The following is a 6,289-nucleotide window of genomic DNA, read 5'->3' on the forward strand; positions in this document are numbered from 1 at the left end:
AAGAGATGTCGTCTTCTGGTAGCCCGCCCTCCTGTTCACAAACTGAGGTATATATTTTTTTTTTTTTGGTGTTTTTTTAAAAAAAAAAAAAAAAAATTTTTTAAATAAACGACATTTACACAGGTGGCAGAAACATCACAGGAGATGCTGCCAGAAGAGGACGGAAGGGGTGGAGAAATACACGGAGCGGGCGGTCATAGTGTAAGTTTCATACAGGAATTGTTTACCACAGCACACCAAACACATAAGTAAATAATGTTTTTTTTTTTTCTTCACTAAAGGCTTCAACTTCTAGGGCTCACGATAGAGCTCCCCCAAGACCGTCCCAGGGTCGTCGTCGAGGTGGCGGTGGTCATAGTGTAAGATTTTTTTTTATTTTTTTTTTTTTCATGTCTGTGTGAATTTCTGTCTAATTTTTTTTTTTTTTTAAATTTCTTTTTTCTTTCTTTGAACAGGCATCACAGCGTGCTCCCGATTCTGACGGTGAGGAGGCCGGATTTATCAACATCGACCTCCTCATCGATGAAGTTAGAGAGAGGGAGCCGCTGTGGAACATGGCTGACCGCCGCCATGCTGATTCTATCGTAACCCGTCAACTCTGGGACGAGGTATGCCACGCAGCGATAGAAGGTTGGGGGGAGCTCAATTCTCGTGGCCAGAAGAAAGCGCGTAAGTATTCACAGTTCAGTAGGTTATGCTGCAGGATGTAATGTGTTGTATACTAACCACTTTGTGCTTTCCACTTTCAGGTGACAAACTTCTGAAGCGGTGGCGGTCTATCAGGGATCGCTTCAAAAAGGAGTTGAATCAAGAGATGCAGGCCCCGAGTGGATCCGGAGGACGCAGATCGAAATACCGTTACTTTAGAGCGTTGTCGTTCCTCCGGACAACTATGGTGTGCAGAAGGTAAATATTCCCCACAATATGTACAAAGTATAATATTTTATGTCTGATTTTTTTTGCCTTTTTTTTTAGTCAGTGCCAATGTATAGCAATTAAATTAATTATTGTTTTGTTTTTCCTCTTTTTAACAGCACCGTCTGCAGCACTCGGGAGCCTGCATCGAACCCGACAGGAGCGATCCCTGAACAGTCCGCCACTGGGGAACACAGGCACAGACCCCACCCATCTGAACCTTCCCTTTCATCTACATCTGTCCCATCCACCTGCGCTGGAGCTTCCCGTGAGACTTCATTACCTGAAGCTGCTGGTGACGAGATAGCTTTTCCCCTACCCCACCCCTCTGACACTGCTGCCCTCAGTAGAACACCTTTGGGTTCTGGGCGTCAGCGTCATAGGGGTCAGGAAAGGAACTATGCGCCCGAGTTCTTGCATCTAAATGCAGCCTTCCAGAACGCCATTAAATTATTAGCAGAACAAAATAGTTCTGGTTTTAGCTTCATAAAGGCCAATATGGATAAAAAATACACACGAATTGTGCACGCGTCTGGACAGGCTGCATTTAGATGCAAGTAAATCACCCAATCATTGTTTTTTTCAAGCCGTACTCGAGTGCATGGAAAAGCTATCTCCTGACCAGCAGATGCATGTAATGCAAGCCACACAGCAGGCTCTGGCGCAGGTTTCCTCCCAACCACCTCCACCCACCCCTCCTCCAGCACCTGCCCCCCCTCCAGCCATTGTCCCTACTCCCCCTGCTGCCCAGTACCAGCCTGCTGCCCAGTACCAGCTCCCAACCACATCTGCCCCTACACTTCCTTCCCACTACCACATCTCGCCTTCCACACCCATCATGACCCCAACTCAAGCCACTAATTCACCCGCCACCTCTTCTGTCTCCCAATCCCTCCACTCCACCCCTCAATCCTTACCAAATCCCATCCCATCTCCTGGTTTCCCTCTTGGTTTCTCAACCACACCTTCACCTTCTGTTACTTCCCCACCACCACCACCAACACCACTTTCCACCCTCCATACTCCCACTGTGCGTGTGTTCCCATCTGTCAGCCCCTCCAGTACTATCTCCACCCCAAGCCCAAGATATACAAATTTATAATTTATTTATCTATATCATAAAAAAATAAAAGATTTTTGTTGAAAAGTATTTATTTGTTCTTGTTTTTTTTGGGGGGGGGGAATATTATTTTGCAAGTTAAGTTAATAATAAGGTAATACAAAAACATAACGTGTTGTAATTTGACGGTGTAAAAATTACAAATTTGTAAAGAGATTCAAAGATTAAAATTACCAAGGTTAACAAGATATTTTTTAATTTATTTTTAACTATTTTTATTTGTTATAAAACTAAAGAAAAATCTTATACCATTTGATCTTGCCAATCTACTCTACCTTCTGGGGACACAAAATAGTCAGCATATTTGTCACGGATTGTTGAACAGGCAACACTACTCCTAAATCCAGGACTGGTGTAGTCAGTCAAAGAGGTGGATTCCAAACTCTGGTCATCCAAGGACAAAGGTTCCTTTGTTAAAACAAAATTGTGCAGTACCACACATGCTTTCACTATTTCATCAACAGTTTCAATGTTTAAATTAATCGCTGTTAACAACACTCGCCATTTGCTGGTTAGTATCCCAAAGGAGCATTCCACCATTCTTCTGGCTCTGGATAATCTGTAATTATATATTTTTTGTGTTTGCGTCAATCCACGGCTTGCATATGGCTTTAATAGATGTTGGGAGAGTTGAAAGGCTTCGTCGGCCACAAAAACAAAGGGCATTGGGGGCTCACATGTGCCAGGAAGAGGTCTTGCAGGAGGGAAATCAAAAGTATTCCCATAGATTCGCCGCCCCATTGGGGACATTTTAAAGACCTGAGAGTCATTGGATCTCCCATATGCGCCAATGTCCACTGAGATAAATTTGTAGTCCGCATCCGTTATTGCCATTAGGACAATTGAGAAATACTTTTTATAATTGTAGTATTCAGACCCCGAAGCTGCAGGTTTCACAATTCTTATATGTTTGCCGTCCACTGAGCCAAGGCAATTTGGAAACTGACAAATGTTGTAGTATTGTTCGGCAATTGCAAGCCATCTGTCCCTGGTGGGCTGGGGGATGAAATCCTCATGGAGGCAATCCCACAAGGCTTGGCAAGTGTCTCTAATATTTCCCGAGATGGTGGAAATTCCTAGTCGAAACTGGTAGTGAAGGGACGAAAGCGACTCTCCAGTTGCAAGGAATCTGTAAAGGAAAGACAATATTTATAAAAAAAATAATAGCAAACACATTACAGTTAAGTCAATTTAACAGGAGGATACAATTAAAAAAAAAAACTTACCTAAGCGTAACCAGCAAACGCTCCTCGGGTGTTATAGAGAACCGGCTGTAGGTGTCAGTTTTACGTATGTTGTCCGCAACAAGGCCAAGGAGGACGTCAAAATTATTCACTGCCATCCGGACATAGCTTGTGAATTTTTCATTGTTTCCACGGAGCTCCAGGTATAGGGTTGAAAACACCCCACGTGTCAGTCTCTGGGCAGTCAGGGGATGGATCCAAAAGCGTCGATGTCGCTGACGCCTCAGTCGCTGTCGCTCCTTTTCTCTGACGATGATAGCCAAGCGATTTGTCTCAAATATAAAATCTGCAGTGATCTTTGTGATATTTGCAAGAATAGCATCCATGGTTTCTGATTGTCTCTGTCTTCATTCTGTAATTATGCTTCAAAATACTGTATATATACTATATTTTCCCAATAGCCAATCAGAATTCGGAACGCGTTAATTGTTTGTTTGTGTTTAAAAAACGGATCCGTAAAAAAACGGACAGAACGGATGCAAAACCGGACCCACCGGATCAGTTTTATTCCGGATCCGGCACCAATGGATCCGCTTAAAACCGGATCCGGTGGGTCCGGTTTGCACAACAAAACCGGAAACGTTGGATACGGAAAAAAAAAAAAAAGGACTGTACCTGAATACAGAAAACTGATGTGTGAAAGTAGCCTTATAGGAAGGAAGAGAGTCCTCAGTGGTTGAATGTTTGGCCACAGGTAGATCCATCTTTTTTTCCTCTAATTTTGTGGCGGTGAGAATTAACAAAATTGTCTTTAGTTTCATAAAGATGCGGTACATTCTGGTATCCTCCATTTTGATACAAGTAAAATATATCTTTGTACCGTGTTAACCAGTAGAGATAAAAAAAAAAAAAAAATTGTTTAAAAGAACTCAAGTCCTCAGTGGTTGATACCTTTTAATGGCTAACTGAAAAGATGGTAATAATTGCAAGCTTTCGAGAATGCTCAGGTCTCTTCATCAGGCAAATTAGACACACAATTAGAGTAAAAAAAAAAAAAAAAAAAAAATGGATCTACCTGTGGCCAAACATTTTTGTAACTCAGACCACAGTATCATGGACATGAAATTGCTGGTATTGAAAGGAAACTTCAAGTCCCAGAGAGACAGGAGACTATGGGATTACAAACGTATGACCTTTGACACATTCAGAGCAGGAATGAATGTGTCTCATGGATTCATGTCTTTTTACATCAGTTAAGAGATTTGCTCCTCTGACCATCCGAGCGAGTCACAGCCCGGACCAGACCCTTATCAGAGGGCAAAACCTTCACACTGAACTGCAGCAGTATTTATGGCCACAACAGTTTGCCCCCTGCCATAGTGATAGTTCTGTTTCATATAACTTGTTTGTTGTTGTTTTTTGTTTTTTTTACTGCACTATTCTAAGTCCTGTTGTGTATAAATATGCGACTCTTCAGATTTTGTGTTATATCATGCCTGATGGAGACCTGAGTAGTCTCGAAAGCTTGCAATTATTACCATCTTTTCAGTTAGCCATAAAAAAAAAAAAAAAAAAAAAAAGGTATCAACCACTGAGGACTCAGTTCTTTTAAACATTTTTTTTTATCTCTACTGGCTAACACGGCACAAAGATATATTTTACTTATAGGAAGGGACACTCTTAGGAGTTTCATGGATCGGGATGTGGTAATGTCTGAGAGCTAGAGCTGCCATATAACATTCTGGAAAAAGCAATTTTAATGCAGATTTCATCTTGAAATGATGAATTAGGTTTGTTTAGGCACTTCAAGTTGATAATGGTCCTCAACCAGTTTCTGCCATCCTTCACCATGTCAGTGCCACAGCTCTTCTGGGCCTCCCATACTGGGACAGGAAACTAAACAGATGCGGTGGAGAGGTGCTGCCCCTTTTATTTCAGTGGGTTTCCTTTCCTAAGATGGGTGGACCTCTCTGGTGGTGCTGTCTTGGTGAAGGGAAAAATAAAGTGTTTAGAGACTATAGTAATTGTATCCCTTTGGAGGCAGTAGAGTGCCGTGCGTGACATTGGTGGGATATCTGCAGGATCTCCAGGCTGATCCCATGAGACTAACCTTTTACATGTTTAGGGCAACAGTGTGATTGAGGATTTAAAGTTCTCATATTGCATATTCTTAGTTGGCATATTCTAGATCAGGGGTGGGGGAACCTTTTTACTGCCGGGGGCCATCTGGCAATTTCTACCAAGCATCAGGTGCCGCACAAAATTAATGTGAAAATTACTTGGCTACATTTGGTCAAGCAATTAACACACCCCTACTGTGGTGGCCAGAGCTGCTTCTTTGGTGCGGCGGTTTATTTTCGGTGATATTGATCATGTTGCTTCTCACAACTGCTTTTCCAGGATGGTCTCGATCTGGAGCGCAGTCAACTCTTTGTGATAGTATTGGTAAATCATATACATCACAACTGACACTGGGGGCATGTACATCACAGGAGAGGGGCTGGGGGCATTTCCTGTAAAATATATATTTTACAGGGAATGCCCCCAGCCCCTCTCCTGTGATGAATACATTACAGGAGACACCAGGGATATATACACATCTCAGGAGACTGGGCATACACATCACTGGAGGGTTTGGGAGCATATACGTCACGAGAGGCTGAGGGCATATACATCACTAGGAGGCATAGAAATGGCTTTGGGGCGCAGAAAGCATGGGGGGGGGGGGGGAACTGACAACACATGCAGGGCACAGACATCACTGCGGGGCATAGCACTGGGGATGAGTCACTGCTCTAGGGGAGGTGGGGCACACAAAAATGGGCACATAGCACAATGTGAGCAGGCAGAGCTGTGCGAGCGCCCACATTGGTAGCGGGCACACAGCTTGCGTGCGTGTAGCGCACGCATCACAGTGGGAGCCGGTACACAGTTGAAGCCGTGAAACCTCTGCTGGGCTTCTCTGGGACGGGGAGAGAGTGCTAACCCTGCCCACAAAATAAGTCCTGTGCGCCCAGGCACTGACCAGCGTTTAGTGAATGTGCGTCCTCGCAGCACACATGGGGATTTA

At 43.6% G+C, this 6,289-nt stretch overlaps 1 long non-coding RNA gene across 1 annotated transcript; it reads left to right on the plus strand.

Moving 5' to 3' along the window:
- Positions 1-461: 461 nt before the first annotated feature.
- On the plus strand, positions 462-1,252 carry LOC142301168 (uncharacterized). The gene is made up of 3 exons (XR_012752702.1): positions 462-669; positions 750-906; positions 1,035-1,252. It is a non-coding gene; the product is annotated as an uncharacterized LOC142301168 (long non-coding RNA).
- The last annotated feature ends 5,037 nt before the right edge of the window (positions 1,253-6,289 follow it).

This window comes from Anomaloglossus baeobatrachus, chromosome 4, assembly GCF_048569485.1.
Source record: "Anomaloglossus baeobatrachus isolate aAnoBae1 chromosome 4, aAnoBae1.hap1, whole genome shotgun sequence".
Classification (NCBI taxonomy): domain Eukaryota; kingdom Metazoa; phylum Chordata; class Amphibia; order Anura; family Aromobatidae; genus Anomaloglossus; species Anomaloglossus baeobatrachus.